This window comes from Bacillus rossius, chromosome 15 (assembly GCF_032445375.1).
Source record: "Bacillus rossius redtenbacheri isolate Brsri chromosome 15, Brsri_v3, whole genome shotgun sequence".
Taxonomy (NCBI): domain Eukaryota; kingdom Metazoa; phylum Arthropoda; class Insecta; order Phasmatodea; family Bacillidae; genus Bacillus; species Bacillus rossius.
This window is the reverse complement of record NC_086342.1, coordinates 23,004,528-23,021,979: the sequence shown is the minus strand read 5'-3', so window position 1 is coordinate 23,021,979 and position 17,452 is coordinate 23,004,528. Positions and strand designations below refer to the sequence as shown.

The following is a 17,452-nucleotide window of genomic DNA, read 5'->3' as shown; positions in this document are numbered from 1 at the left end:
CCGAACACAGTATTAGGTTTATTTTCATGTTCAGACGTTATAGCAATCGGTTGCTGCACGTTGGTTTTATTGCTTGTACGCTTACGAGTCTCCAATCTAAAGCGAGGAGTCGAAATTTCTACAGGTAGTTCTTCAGTAGACACACGGACTTTACCATTGCATTTTTTCACATGTCGTCGCAAACTATCAATACGTGTAAACCATTAATGACACTCATCACAGCGGAACTTCATGCGAGATGGATTCTTCTTGCATTTACTCCTCTCATGTCTTCGTGCTACATGAGAAAAAGTGAACGACATATCGCAGTAGCTGCAAGGATACCTTGCTGATGAAGACGAGCCTTTCAGACCCGATCCAGATACTGACGTTGCCGCAGTTGCGCCATCTCCAGGCATACTCTTATGAACATCAATGCATCGTTGTTGAATAGAAACCTTTACTTTCTGCCGAACAGCAGGACCTTTGCATGTCTTCATGTGCGTTTTCATATTATCTTTTCTGGCAAACTGCTTATGGCATTTCTCACAAACAATCATTTTACGATAAAGGTTCTTGACACATTCTCTCTTTTCGTGTCGTCGAGCATTGCTGTTGTTTGTGAAAATCTTGTCACAGCAACAACACCGATGTCCGTTAGTTGTTGAATCACCAGCCATTGAAGTCTCCATCGAGGCTGAAACGAAGTTCGTCGTGTTTTCCTGTGTAGCCAGCACCACCGGCATTAAATTCTCTTCTGCTGGTGGTACCACGACTGTTGAAGTCTCCCCCAATGTTGACATCCTCGTTGCCGTCGGGATCTGCTCCTTCCTCGTCGCCGTTGACGTTAGGGTTCCTGTAGACGATGGTACAACATCCATCAAGTTCATCGTTTTAGATGGTAAAGATGCCATCACTTGTGCCAGAACTCTCATGTTGCTTAAGCAAAGAGTTCACAAGCTGACTTGTGCCAGAACTCTCATGTTGCTTAAGCAAAGAGTTCACAAGCGGGCTTGTGCTAGAACTCTCATGTTGCTTAAGCAAAGAGTTCACAAGCGGGCTTGTGCTAGAACTCTCATGTTGCTTAAGCAAAGAGTCAAAAGCGGACTTGTGCTAGAACTCTCATGTTGCTTAAGCAAAGAGTTCACAAGCGGGCTTGTGCTAGAACTCTCAGGTTGCTTAAGCAGGATTAAATTTGGACTTTTTTAAAAAAAATTGGTAATTTATGATGTTTATAAACGACATCTTCTCCCAGATGGTTTTCTCTGAGTGCTTCTATTTTATTTTTATTAGGTGGAATTTAAAAAAAATCATTATTCAGTAAAATAATAATATGCCCTGAGAAATCTGAGTAACACTAACTGGAAAAACAAACTTCCTTCTCCTTGGAGTCTAGCGAAGCCATCCCTCTATTGCGATCGTTAGCGAGCATCCTACATCCCGCATGAAAGAAATAAATAATAATATTTACCTGCAAGCAATACGTGGTGTCATATGTTGTTGAAAAGCAGAACTACATACAAGTTCCTTCGCATGAGATAACTTAACTCTCGCTTAAGAAATATTTAAAAAATTATATTTAAGTAATGGTTCCAATTGGAAAACTGTCTGTTTGTATCTAACATTAGTCACAGTAACTAATATGAATCCTGATTTGGTGTCTGTCGCTGTATCGAATGGACACAGGTGTAAGTTTTGCAGCAAAGAATTTATCTTGAGAAAGAATGGAAGACAACACGAAAAGAATGACTGTGTTAAAAATCCACTACGCAACATGATAAGTTTCGTTCGATGTAGCAAGTCGTTTACGCGGAGAGAGAGCTTAAAAAGACATGACAGAACTAGTAACGTTAAGCCTGCGTACAAGCCAGAGGACAACGATGGATCTACTAGACTAAGGAATAGTGATCTGCATTACGACAATAATTTTCCTTGTCTTGAGAGAGATTATGTTCGTGGCTTTTCCGATCTCGACGAAGAACTTAAATTGAAGGACGATGATGGTTTATGGAAGAATGAAGACAATGGAAGAATCCTTAATGTGAAAAGTGAGAATACATTCCAGCCGAATTCAAGTAGATCTTTCTTACTTTGTAAAAATGATGGACTCCTGAAAAGGAAGCATGAACTCGATAATGGCACTTCGACATCATCGATATCGAATTCATACAGTAATCTGGGTGAAGAGGATGTCTTCTACAGTGATTGTTACAGTGACTCTGAGGCTGTTGACAAAAGCATAGACTGTGATGAAGCACCTAAAGCTGACAAGATCGAAGAATGTGGCGGTGTCCTGAGACCGAAATGATGGAAACGACGTGTTATAATAAATAAATCTGATAACGCTTATTATGATCACTGGGACGATTGTGATATTAAAAGTATTTATAATAAACAAGCAAGTGAGATGGTGGTAGAAGAGATTGATTACACATCGTGGAAAGATCCAAACTTATTGGTTGACCGGCTAAGACTTCTACATGGCTCGCTTTGTGCAGGAAACTATTCGTGCATAAAAGAAATATCCTTCATACTCGAAGAACTGAGGAAAGCTGGCTACATACAATAATGACTTATTTTACTTCTATTTGTATAATGTTAAGAAATAAATCAAATATTAAAAGTAAAAATTTAATGTTTTTATTTCTTGCATTCTGATTTCTAACTAAGACATAGTTCTCGTAACTTGTGTTTCCAAATGTGCTGCCTGTTTGATGGTGCTTCCAAAATGTGCTTCCTTTTTGTTGATGGTGCTTCCAAATGTGCTGCCTTTTTGATGGTGCTTCCAAAATGTGCTTCCTTTTTTTTGATGGTGCTTCCAAATGTGCTGCCTTTATTGATTGTGCTTCCAAAATGTGCTGCCTTTACGTTGATGGTGCTTCCAAAATGTGCTTCCATTTTGTTGATGGTGTTTCCAAATGTGCTGCCTTTTCGTTGATGGTGCTTCCTCTTTGTTGATTGCGCGTAGTAAAATATGTAGTGACTGAATATTTACTAGTTCAAAACCTCTTGGTGTTACTAAAATATTTTTCAAGGTCACTTGGTCCTTTAGTATGTATAAAAATTTCATGATGGTCTAAATGACTGTTATTATCTAAAGACGAAGAAGGTCCTGCGGTTCTGAAATTTCTAGCCTATACGTCTGATATTGACATGACTCGGTCTCATGGTCCATAGACAATTGGCCTGTATGTGTGGCTTTGTACATGAACGATTTATAGGTTATTCATATTATCGAAAAATTAGACTTTCATGTAAGGCATAGCGGTACTGTATTTAATTCGTTGGTCAGGTATATTGTCTTGAGTTGTTTTTCGTAGAGTGAATGATTAATAAATTCCACGAAAGGTAATGGAAAATAAAATATTAAATATATTTAATATTTAGTTACACCTGTCACTGGTCAAGCAGTGCGTTCATTACTTCTGGAACTATTAAGCAAAGTATAATGTTATTTATATCAATTTTCTCTTTATTATGTATTTCAGAGTATATTATACTCTATGTAACTTGGATGTCCAGGTCCGATCTCAAGACACAATGCGAGCATGCTTAGGGCTTGGATGGTTGATCACCGTGTTGGAATGTTGGAGGCCGCCAGCAAGGCGGGGGACAACAACGGAAGCAACGGTACATGTGACTGGACTGGAGGGGGGTCCTAGCGGAATAAATTGAGGTCAACACCCTAGACACAGCAGTCAACACATAGTCGTGTGGGTATAGAGCTGCTGCTGCTACAAATTCAAGCAAATGCTGTTCGTTCCAACTGCAAAGTACGCGGAAGTAACGCCAGGATTCCGCCGTGTGCACTACGTCACCGAGGATGGTTACTTCAACTAGAGGTCTGCAACTTCGGTCATCACTGGACCAGTGATTGTGACGAGGAGGCTCCGGACATCATCGAGACATCCTGCAACAAGGTAGATTGTGTCGTCTATTATCTAAGACCTGACAGTACATTACCGGCTTAGTCTCGTCTCGACCACCATGACGAAATGTGTAAACCTCCAAGGCTTCTCTAGTCAGTATGGATTTATTATCAAGGACCTTAGCATTGCAGATGAAGAAGGAAATGTAATAACACACTATGTGTGGTAATTATTTTTAGTCGAAGTGATAATTTAATAAAACACGTAAAAATTAACTTTGAGGTTTTTTTTTCTAATGTGTCAAAAATCAATGATAGGATGGATTTGTATGTAGAACTAGAAGTATACCACATCTCTTGAAGAACACTGCATGGTATATAATGAAAGACTCCTGGGCTCAAGAAACTATACTATAGGTGGAAAGGATGATGCGGTTCCTAAGATTAAATGAAAGGAACTTTGTTGATTTTTTTTTCTGTATACTACGATGATTTAATTGTGTTTGGGATGATGGGTTGAAGGATTAAATAATAAAACTGGACACACAGGCTTTTAAAGAAAACGAGAATGGAACTAACCATGTCTACAAAACAATAGAGAATAATGTGAAGCTCACAAGATCATAGATTGTGGTAAATCTCTGACAACTGAAATGCGTAAACGATATCATAAAATGAGTGATATTGATGCAGCTCATGATAATATTGATGACAGCTACGATAATGATGATAACTTTGCGTCTGTGATAGTGACACGGATGCATGGATTTTAAGACTAATAATAACAAATATGTAAAGAAGATGGAAGCCGTAGCACATGAGACCAATTGTTCATCGAGAGACAATCCAAATGATTGAAGAATAGGCTAAACTTTCTACTTGGTTCGCGAAATGATAAAAATTTATACGTCCTCAAAGAAACATGAACTAAGAAATGCGAGGTTTATATAATAAAACCTACTTTTTTTGATCTGATGTGTATTAATGGGAATAAATATACAATTTAATATGAGTTTTATTAAATATCTTTCTTACATATGTACTTTCAAGCTCTTGGCGTCTACAGTGTACATAAAGTATATAAAATATTTACGTACCTGGTTCTTCGTTTACCATGTATATTTTGTATTTTAAAATATGAATTTATTAAAGAAAAATGACTGAAATGTTGTGTGTTAGAAACCATAAGTCCTTCTATAACGGTGTGATTTATAATACTGTGAAATTTTGAGGATAGTATGACCAATAGGATGTTAATATGATGATGTGACATTGGCTTGCTACTTCGCTTGAATGAAATTTAAATGTTAACTTTGTGATGAAATCTGCAAGTGCGTGCATTGCGTGTCCATTTCATTTGTCGAATTTGCTTCCAAATGTGCTGCCTTTTTCGTTGAGTGGGCTTCTATTTTTAATGTAGTTTTGACTCGAGTATTATAGTAATTGGTTCTTGATTTGACTAGTGTATTATTCCATCCTGTGCATGTATATAAGCGAGTCCTAGACAGCAGATCGCTCAGTTTGTTACTGACGTTATCGGTGTAAGGATCACCTAGTTTGTTTCTTCTGGTGCATAAGTCGCGTAATTACCTGTTCTTGTGAACTCGATGGCATCTTTACCATCTAAAACGATGAACTTGATGGATGTTGTACCATCGTCTACAGGAACCCTAACGTCAACGGCGACGAGGAAGGAGCAGATCCCGACGGCAACGAGGATGTCAACATTGGGGGAGACTTCAACAGTCGTGGTACCACCAGCAGAAGAGAATTTAATGCCGGTGGTGCTGGCTACACAGGAAAACACGACGAACTTCGTTTCAGCCTCGATGGAGACTTCAATGGCTGGTGATTCAACAACTAATGGACAACGGTGTTGTTACTGTGACAAGATTTTCACAAACAACAGCAATGCTCGACGACACGAAAAGAGAGAATGTGTCAAGAACCTTTATCGTAAAATGATTGTTTGTGAGAAATGCCATAAGCAGTTTGCCAGAAAAGATAATATGAAAACGCACATGAAGACATGCAAAGGTCCTGCTGTTCGGCAGAAAGTAAAGGTTTCTATTCAACAACGATGCATTGATGTTCATAAGAGTATGCCTGGAGATGGCGCAACTGCGGCAACGTCAGTATCTGGATCGGGTCTGAAAGGCTCGTCTTCATCAGCAAGGTATCCTTGCAGCTACTGCGATATGTCGTTCACTTTTTCTCATGTAGCACGAAGACATGAGAGGAGTAAATGCAAGAAGAATCCATCTCGCATGAAGTTCCGCTGTGATGAGTGTCATTAATGGTTTACACGTATTGATAGTTTGCGACGACATGTGAAAAAATGCAATGGTAAAGTCCGCGTGTCTACTGAAGAACTACCTGTAGAAATTTCGACTCCTCGCTTTAGATTGGAGACTCGTAAGCGTACAAGCAATAAAACCAACGTGCAGCAACCGATTGCTATAACGTCTGAACATGAAAATAAACCTAATACTGTGTTCGGTGCATTGCAAGTGAATGATAATGGGTTCTACTTGGCGCAGTCTGCATTTCGTGGAAAATTGAAAGATTACTATTATCTAAATACGTTAGGTGAGTCAAAAGACATTTGTAATTTTCTTGATGATATCAGAGAGGACATAATCAATCAGCTTACTGATGATGTAGCAACAAATGGTCCATCAAAATATAACTTGTGGTTGGACTGTATATATGGAAAGCCGTATCCATTCGAAGACGAAGTGAAGAAGTGTGCATTCCAGAAATCGGCTGCAGTAATTTACAGTTCTGACGATGTGAAGCAAACTGTTAAAAACGGTATCCAGAAACTCTGTCAAGAAGAGGAGGACTATGTCTGTAAAGGTTCTGGTTGGTCTCTGTCTAGTATAAACCGATTGGAGCTAAGAATTAGTCATTTCACGCCTATGCAGGGCTTTCGCAAGTGATCCTGTAGTAAAATATAGATTTTGTAATAAAATTTATTTTGTGAAAGAATTTGCGATGTTTTATTTACGAACCTGTCACTATTATGTTAAATTGTTGATATTTATTTTTTCTTCATCATCCAGAATCGTACCAAGGACCTAAGTCGATCTAATTAATCGTTTTATTGGTTGCAAAATTTAATTAATGAATTTTGAACTTTTTCCTGAATTTCTAGCATTGAAATTACGAATTTCCAAGATGGCGGACATGATGGCTTATAGGATGATGGTAGTAGAGGATTTTAAGCCTCTTTAAGAATTTTGAACATGGTTTATTTAAATTATTATTTTTTACATAAAATTAAACATTATTGCATCGATCGAGTATCGAACCAATGACAGGAACTGATTGAATCAATATGTAAATTAATGAGTGATTTATTTAATGAATTATGGACTTTTTCCCGAATTTCTAGCTAAATAATTACACGATTCCAAGACGGCTGCCATAACGAAACATGCAACATTAATAGGATCCAATATGGCGGTCATAATGTAAAGTGTAACGATAACATCGTACTCAACCGAGATGGTGGGCGTAACGAATCATGCAACAATTATATAATCCAAGATGGCGACCATAATGATATGTGCAACAGTGGTTTTAAGTAATAATTTATTTAATTTTTATTATTTAATTCGATTTTTTTTTATGATTTTTAATTTTTTTCCCATTTTTCTAACATAAAAATTATGGATTTTCAAGATGGCGGACATGACATTATACTACCTGACGATATATATCCTATGAACAAAGTGGTGGGGGTCAGTCTGCCAGCAGCCACCAAGAGGGAAGGATCGGACGCCATTTTTATTTTTGCACTCGTCGGGTTCGAATCGAGGATTCAGAGCTCCGTGTCGGAAATGTATGTTTTTAAAAATATTTTTATTAAAATTTTACTAATTGAATTTATTTATAAATTTAATTTTTTTTATTAAAATCGGATAATAAATAAAGATTTTAAAGATGGCGGGCCGCTTTTAGAATTTTGGATCCTTAAAGTGGCTAGCTCTAAGGATTCTTAAGCCGCTTTTAGGATTTTGGGTTTTTCCTAAGGCAAAACGACTTTTGAGGTTTTTCGAAATCCTATTTTTCCCTCGAAACGGGAATTTTTCCCTCGAAAACGGGAAATTTTTCCTCAAAACGGGAATTTTTGAGTCATTTTTAAGGAATTTTGAGTCCAAGATGGCCTTCGATGACGTCATCCAATATGGCCGCCGGATCCTGGATCCTGCTTCTGTCCTTGAATCGGCCTTTTCCATCTACTGTTATATATATATATATATATATATATATATATATATATATTACAAACCTTGTATCGTCACCACATATTAATTCCACTAAGTAAATAAAACACTTTTGATCCAACTAAGATGGTAAATAAATCGATTTGCAGTCATTTTATTTTTAGTATGTACATCGCAAGTTTTGGATAGTACGCGAAAAATACCAGTTTTTAAATAGTTGACGATATAAATGTGCGTATCTTTCAATTCATTTTTCATCTGCCCTCGCCAAACATTTTTGCGTAAAGCCCCGTCTGTCCCCCCCCCCCCTTTTTTTTTTAAAGTTTTGTCTCTATCAATATTAACTGTTTCTTTCAATGCTGTTAACTAACCGGGAGAACTGTTGAAGCCATTCCATTTGCAGCACACCGACAGTAAAGGTTAAAACAATGCCAGATGCCAGTCAAACCATAATTCCTTGGAGATTGCTTGCGAGAGCTGCTTTGTTGTGATTGATGACAAAAGGAGAGAGAGAAGTTATGGAGGAAGCAGGGAGGAGGGGGGAAGGAGGGTAGGATTAAGTAAGTCAAGGCCTGGCACGAGCGCTCGGAAACACTTTCGACTTTTTGCCTTTTTCGTCGGGCAGCATTCGAGCTGCTCCACCCGCAGTCCATGAAGACAGAAACATGCTCGTCCGCAGTGACGATCTGGGGAAGAGCGCTCTCTACGGCCTGTTCCCCTACGACAAGCGAACGGAGACGGATCCCACGGCACAAGAGATTCAACAGCACGCATGCGTCTGCAGACGGATCAACTCAGCTCTGGAAGCCGAGTGCTTGGCTGCGGCGGTAGCCACGTTCGTTCGTGTCCTTAACGATATTGTTTCAAGCACGAGCATATATCGGTGTTCCATTATTACCGTGCCGTTTATTTCTAACTAGCTCCCCGACCCGGCTTCGCACGGCTATACTAATGGAAAAAAATTAAGCCACATCTCCCATTTACAGTAATGGTAAATAAAAAAAAAATTCAGTGAAAATTTATTACAATGCTGTATAATGTACCGGAGAGAAAATGAATAGCACCGATGGTTTCCCGACTCGTGCACGCAACGTACAACTGATATACCCGTACTTCGCTACGGCAGTCTACAGGCAGATCATCACTCTTGCGCCGCTTATTATATATGTCCCTCCTTGTGGGTACGCCACTGCCGCGCGATGCCCGTTGCCATTGAGACGCAGAAGACATGAACAATGCAAAATCCTGTTCTCATGCAGACACTGTTGCCTGGTTTTAACCACCCATGGGATCTAATTTTCGGAAAATGTCATCCTGTGTAACATAAGGAACATTACTGTGAAGTTTCAAGTCTGTAAAATATGTATACTTGAAAAAAAGGGCAATAAAAAAACAAATTAAACACACAGAGAGAAAAAAAAACAATAGTTTAGGTTTGCGATTTAAAGTGATAAAAAGTATTTAAATACTAATTGAACTCTTATGAGGGTACTGATTGATTCGTTGTTAATATCACACGGGTGTTTTTTACTTGTATGGGAAAATTAAGAATGATAAGGCATCTAGTGCGTGGCAACAATGTTAATAGGCAATATGAAATAAACTTCTAGCGCCTGCGGCATTGCCAACACACACTTCGTACGTGTACTGCATGTTGTATCTAACCCCCTCAAACGCATTTGATTTTAAATTGGACTTTTAGTAAGGATCCCTAATGTTATTGATAATATAATATAGCCTATAGCCTTTCTCGATAAATGTACTATCCAACACTGAAAGAATTTTCAAATCGGACCAGTGGTTCCTGAGATTAGCGCGTTCAAACAAACAAACAAACAAACAAACTTTTCAGCTCTATAATATTAGTATAGATAAATACGTAAATTCTGCACACGATGATGATCTCGAAGCCTAGATTAACATTTCGTAACCTTGAAATGCAAACTCATCGGTTGCAGTTTGTTACGGTATGTTTCCGTGCCTCGTGGAAGCAGCAGACGCGATGGTGAATTGTTCCGGGGGATCCGTCTTTGATTACGTGATCCGTCTCCGTTTACGTGATCCGTCTCCGCCTACGCGGCGCTGTGGAACGGGCCTGAGGGGTAGCTCTGGGCACGGGGCAGGCACCGGTCCTTTCATTGCCGACACACCAGGGATGCCAAACGTTCGTCACTGAATCGTAGATCCGTCTTCATCATATGATGTTAATGTGGTTTGTTAGGATGACAACTCGAACGTCAAAATATACACAAATAAGAATGTAAATTTTCGTTTGTTCAGAATCTTAAATCCTAGAAAATTCTTCACCGATAGCTTTGAAATTTTGACACAGCATTGCCTTCGAATACGACGCGCGTGTTTTTACCTGCGGCAAGTAAAATAAAGATATAGGAATATAGAGGAATGAGATACAGATATATATATAAAGATATATAGAGATAGATAATTAGAGAACTCTACAAAAAAAACTTATTGAGGCATTGCAACGCATGACGGACATTAGCTAGTGTAAGATAAATTATCAAACCATAACTGAAATTTAAGTTTCTGGTTGGCTTAAAAATTTGTTTTAAAAAGTTAATTTTTAATATATTACCGGGGAGCCCCCTCCCCTTCCCGCCCCGGACAAGGGTAAGGCCACTCTCCAAAAAGATTAGAAGCCCCAAAAGTAAAGGTCCCAGGACCGCGCAGAATCCAATCAGCCACTAGAGTGCCTCTCTAAGCTCGGGTGAAGGGTAGAAAAAATTCCTGGCATCTCACGTCACATCTTTTCACCCTCATCTCAGACGCAGCATAATCTCACAACGTCACAACACTAAGGCCCGATCTAAAATGGCACGTGAACGGAGACAAATCTCCCAGAACCTTTTACCATCGCGTCTCTGCTGCTTCCACAAGGCACAGAAACGTAACAATGGCAACCTAGATTGCATTTCAAGGTTAAGAAATATTAATTAAAATAAATATATGTTATGCTTCAAGACCAAATCATGGTCAGAATTTACATGCATAATAAAAATAAACCACAAAGGTGAACATAGAAGACTAGTACCTAATGCTTGTACTTAAAACAATTTTTAACGTATTTATATTATAAAAAAAAACATGGTTACAACTGCAGCAAAATACTCGGCTTCTATTGGTCGAAGGTACGTATGAAAGTCAGCATAACAAACTTTCAAATCGAAATTTTTAAAAATAAATTATGTACCGCCTCCCAATTTTTTTAGACACGTCCTCGCGTATGCCTTGCGCCACATCACTTTAAATCTTTATGCACGCATAAATTTACTTCAAAATAGCTCATTCGATAACAGTTAACCAAAGGCAATGATATATTTTTATTTAAATTTTTTTTATCTGGTTTGTAAATACAATTAACGCTTTCAAATAGCTCGTTACTTGTTTGGTGTAACCAGTAATGGTATATATATTTTTTAACGCGTAAATTAATTGTATTTACAAACCTCTTTTAACTTTTTAATTGAAAAAATTATAGCTTTACCCTTGGTTAGCTGTTATCGAATGAGCTTAATTTTTTGAAGTAAATTTACGCGTGCATAAGGACTTAAAGCAATGTGGCGTAAGGCACACACGTGTATAAAAAAATCGGGAGGTATATAAATTATTAAAAAAAAAAAAAAAAAAATGAATGTTTGTTATGCTGACTTTCGTACTTACCTTCATCTTAATCTTGCACAAGAAAGAAAGCCAGTCACCCTGTGCTTTAGTTTACATATTATTGTTTAATCTAAATTTTCATGCTAAATTAAGAATGTCTCCAATTTCACTTACCTAGTGATGTACTCCGTAAAAGAGAAATCTTGATAAAACTATTCACAAACTTAAATTTAAATTCCACCAATTTTGCATAAACGCCAATGAACATAAAGTAAAAAACTACGAGGAATAATTTCTACACACACTTTCCACAATATATATAAAAAATGAATTCAAACAATTTTTTTACTTAGTTGTCGAAGCAAATAATTAAATTTTGTTTTGTTTAACCTAACCACAAGCAAATGATAAAACACGCACTTTTCATCACGTGTACAACACTCACATTAATTTACACACGCCCACACGATAAGCTTCGAAAACAGCTGAGGAGGCGATTTCAATGTCACGGAGAGGCGATGTAGGGGGAGCAACAGGTAGCTTACATTCCGCGGCAACGGCATTAATACACTTCCATGTCGCACTCCCTACGAGACCCGCGCGTTTCTAGCGGGACCCAGCAGACGACACGCTGCCGCCAGGCAGCAGGATGATGCGCGCGCAGCGCTATCTCTGAAACGAACCGTCAACTATCACACTCGGAAAAAAAAACAATACGTCGTAACAGGAAGCGTTGCGACCAACGGCATATCGACTTCGCTCAAAAGAGTGTAATGCGAATGCCACGCAAGCGAACAAAGCGAACAAATCGTAATTTTGTAATTAGCTATTCGGTATTAGTGTGTCTACAAATATGCGGTTATATAATTTCAGTATTTTTTTTTTTTTTTTAACGTTTAAATGAAAATTTTCTGCAAGTTGTTTTTTTTTTCCATGAAAGGGATTATATATAGGTACTAATAAAAACGCCGTTTGAGTTTTAAAAATCTATAAATTGAATGAAATTGGGAGAATATTGGAAATGGCTATTTATATTACTTAGAACTCAAAAATATGGTTTTCTGTGTGTTTGTAGGTACTTACTACAACTGAAAACTAATGGATGGAATTTTTTTTTTCCAGTGAAACTTCTTTCTTAAGGGGGACAATTTTCAAACTAAAATTCCGATCACATGAGGGGCATTGGTAACGGGTAGAAGAGGGGGGGGGGGGGGGAACCGGGAGAGGAGAGGAATAATTAAGTAGTGTAGAGACCACAGCGGAGAGGTTAGAATGAAGCAGCATACTTGCATAATTGTGCAATAGCATAATTTAGCACTCACATACTTGCATATATATTTTAATGATCTACGAACTCACTTCAAGAGAATTATTTTCCAATAAGTTACATGTCTATCACACATGAGCTCCACACACTTTTTTTTTAGTAAGGTCTTTGGCTAACTTAAAAACTAGCCTATATATAACTGGAGTAAATTTGGTTTAATTACATCTCTGAATCTAATCAAACCTAAGAAAATATATTGAATACCAATAATAAATATTCAAATACTACCAACCACAAATTACTATTTTGCAAAATTCAGCTCTTAAGGGGTGAAAATGGGGTAAATATGGTTTGAAGATAAATACCGTAATTATATCTCCAAATAAAATCAAGCTTAAGAAAAGGTATTTTGGTACCAATAATAAACATATGAAAACTACAACCACAATTCTACCATTTTACGAAATTCTATCCCTAAAGGAGGTAAAAGACTAAGTAGGCCTATGTTTAACAAAAAAAAATTAACACTTATAATTTTGTTAGAATTAGGGGGTTATAAACTAAGAAATAACAACTGGCACATAATTACGTATTTATTTTTATTTATTGAAATTCATCTTTCAAGGGAGTGAAATGGGGGGAAGTTCTGATTTATTTATAAAATATATAATCTCCAAAACCAACTAAGTAAGAGGTACATTGTTTGGTAAGAATAAAAACAAATAAACCATACGGGTCCAGATTTTCTCTTCTTTGGACGCCTCCTCCCCAGGTGTCGTCACCCCTTCAGGATGACTGCACCCTCGCATTCTTTGCTCCCACCACACACGGCTTAGTGGGGGCACTAACCTCCACTCTTCCTTACTGGCTGCGCATGCAGGCAGGTAAGTCCTCACAAGACGAATGTTGAAAAATAAAATTTATTCATCAATCTGAGTTTCAAATCTGCACATCATCAAACTCCAGTTTCGGACTTCAAAAACAAAAAGGGAAGTATAATCATGGTGAAAAAGGACTACATTAAATGTTTTTTTTTTTCTTTTCAATTTTACAGTATTTCTTTGTTGAATAATGTGCTTAAATATTATAAAATAAATGTCTAGAATCAAAGACGTAAATATCATGTAAGTTAATACATGCCGGCTAGCCTTTAATATTTTTTTCTTCAAATTAACTTGTAACTAATCAAATGATTTCCTTTATGATTAATTTTTTATTCCGGCTAGTGTTGTTTTTGGGCCAGAATAACTAGAAAATTGTATTATCTTGTTCTTTACTGTTAAATCTCGCATCACAAATATACAAATGCCAACCAGATTTCCTTGCTTTTATCCAGTAAACAATTCAACAAGTTACATGTTCCAAACCAATCCACCTTTATACTCACCTAGCAATGTGGTGTAGTGAATTTAGTTTGAGCTCCTCGACTTTACACCTCTGGAATTGTTAACTAAATGGTATTCATCAGTACGTCTTCCAATATTTAATATCTATAGAAGCCCTATAGCAAATCGTCGCCTGAGAATTGGAGTGTTCTATGTCCATTGAAGTAGGAACTGAGATAAGCATTTGAAAGTTCAAATAACTATGAATAGCATGACATAGAGCAAAATAATATGGGTCTTAAATTAAGAACAAACATTTTTATGTGCGTAGACGTGTGTGGATAAAGTACAAATGAATACTAATATTAATTTTGTGTCCATAGCATACAAACTTAAAAAGTGGACATAGAACACTCCAATACTCAGGCGGCGAAATGGTAAAGTGAGGCGCACAATGTAATGTGTTCAGCATGAGGTTTTTTACAAAAGGGGATGTACTAAGTAGATTGGAAATATATAGTTTATGTTTTTTTTATTATCATAAAACTGTTATTAGTAACTCATTTTTACATTAGAATGTTGGTATAGTTTTTAAAGAAGAACTTGCAGATTTATTTTTATTGTTCCGAGCCTATCGTCTGTCAGTAAAGTTAACACTGTTTTGGTTAAATAAGCATCATAAATCATTTATGTTTCATATGTTTTCAATAATATACATATTATCTTTACGAATAAAAATAATTTATAAAAAATAAAAACATAAATCTCCTGTTTTAAAAACAAAATTTGCCTAAAATTAAAACTATAAAATCCTTGCCTCTACCCATGAGTGATTAGAACCATCTCCGAATCTTCCACTAACGATAACACCTATCCCACATGACAAACGCGCTGGATGGTGACTGTTTTCTGCGTTATGTATCAGGCATAGTTTAGGAAAATGAGTCTGCTGACCAGCAAGTAAGTGTTCATGTTGGACCACGCCGAGGAACAAGTGTTCAATGTCGGCAGGATGCGGCGAGAGTACGAATCAGAGTTGACGAAGTCACGGACATTAGAGTGTGGCACATCAGTAGCCAGAGTCGACAGAGCAAGTTGGACTACTCGCTTGGGGGAGGCGTGAGGCACCCGAACTAGGACAAGATAATGTCAGAAGGCGATCAACGACATTTGTAAGAACCGCACTAGCCGCGGTGGACTTATTCAAATTTCTCATTATATTAATTTATATTTTGCCACGTATATTTTTTAATTGTTAGCATAATTTTCACACCACGATGCTGTACTTTGTACAATTTTTACTATTACAGCTGGAGCTATTTTTATCACTTCATTTTTGGGTTTTAGTTTCAATGCGCACATCTTGCGCTTTTTTTTTTAAGGAGCTGGTACGTAATTGTTATTGCAACATTTAATCCTTTGTGATGGCATAATTGTTTTAATGATAAGCTCATAACATTCTTTTACTTATTAATATTTGTGATGATTATTTGAATATAAGAGTAATGATGTGTGTTCAAAGCTCTATCCAAAGTATTATCCACAGTGCTAAATGTTATGATTTTTTTTCCACAAAATTGTGTTTTCTAATTTTGTCAATAAACTGTTAGCATACCATACTCCTTGCTACTATTCAAGTTATAATGCACTCTGTAACTGGTATGTAACAAGTGTACAAGTTTTAAAAAAAGGGGCTTTATTTAACCGAGTAAGGCCATGCCATGCAAGTTTGGGTGGTCCACGAGCTACCTCTGGCATGGCTCATAATTCACGAGTATTTTTAGCAGAAACATTCAGAGTTTCTATAATCTAAAAGGTTCTATTTCGTCATGCTTTTCTGTTTTCGATGCATTGCTGTGTTATGTAAAATCTTTACAGTTAAACAAAAATATAAAGATGAAATAATTTATGTTATCCCTTTTTCCATTTGTAATTAAAGGTGAATAGCAACTGGATAAAACGAGCAGGTATGATAGCTCAATAATTATGTTAAAAAGAAAAATAACACTTAAATATACTAAATAATTGCACTATTAAGCTGTTTCATTTACAACATATCATAATTAGCTGAATATCTTCAATACTCTAGTGCATTGCTAGTGTCCAGTAACCAGTTTCTATTTGTAGATCTAACATTTAAAGTATGAATATTAAATTTATTTGATAGATACTTTATGAAAAACTTACAGTGAAATACCTACAAATTCTATTTAATTCACGTGAGTAAAATATTTTATAAATCAGTATATGTTAAATAGAAGGAAACTTTTTTACAAACATAGTGTAAAAGAGGGTTTATGGCTTGCTTCAAGCAACCTTGTGTGTGTTTACCACTTTAACTATCAAATACAAATTTTAGCAGTTATCAAGACAAATGTCCGGCCTGTTAGCTCAGAGGTATGAGATTCTTTTTGGTGATCAGTTTGGTTCTCTGCTAGGTCTGAGATCTTTCAAGTTTCAAGTTTGGTTACCGGCTGGGTCTGGGATTTTTCTAGGTCTCGAGTTTGTTTCCCAGCTGGTTCTGAGAATTTGGTTTCTCGCTGGGTCTGGGAATTTTCAAGGTGTCGAGTTTGGTACCTGGCTGGTATTGGGATTTTTCAAGTTCTCGTATTTGATTTCCAGCTGGATCTGGGATTTTTCAATGTCTCGTTTGGTTTCCGGCTGGTCTGGAATTTTTCATGGTTTCGAGTTTCGTTCCCGGCTGCGTCTGGGTACTTTTCGAGGTCTTGAGTTTGGTACCTGGATGGAACTGGAATTTTTTAAGGTCCCAGGTTTGGTTCTAGGCTGGTCTAGGATTTTAAAAGTCATGAATTTGCTTCCTGGCTAGGTTTGGAATTTTTCACAGTCTCGAGTTTGGTTCCCTACTGGATCTGGGAGTTTTCACTTGCAAAACATTGCTTTCTTGGGATCAGGACTATGTTATGTTTGTTCCTTTACCTCCAAACTGCGGAATTACTGTGGAATCATCACTACGAAATTTGTCCCAGCCACGCCATGACTATCTCCCAGTGGCAATGGTGACGGATCCAAACCAGTCTTTGTGCCAATCAATGCACAATCATCATTACAACAACACCAAATCATACTGATCCAAAAATAGTTCATTTCCATCACAAATTCAATGGCTCATGCAATAAAAAGACTTCAAGCTGATATTCTG

General features: G+C 37.1%; 1 protein-coding gene across 2 annotated transcripts in view; it reads right to left on the bottom strand.

Annotated features, from left to right (window-relative positions):
- LOC134539696 (protein phosphatase PP2A 55 kDa regulatory subunit) overlaps window positions 1-12,301 on the bottom strand; it is a 244,390-nt gene extending 232,089 nt beyond the window's left edge. The window contains exon 1 of one of the 2 annotated variants that reach the window (XM_063381908.1): window positions 11,875-12,301. The gene's annotated coding sequence lies outside the window, so the exon portion shown is untranslated. The remainder of the gene's footprint in view (window positions 1-11,874) is intronic. The other variant, XM_063381909.1, reaches the window with a different exon arrangement.
- Between the last annotated feature and the right edge of the window lie 5,151 nt (window positions 12,302-17,452).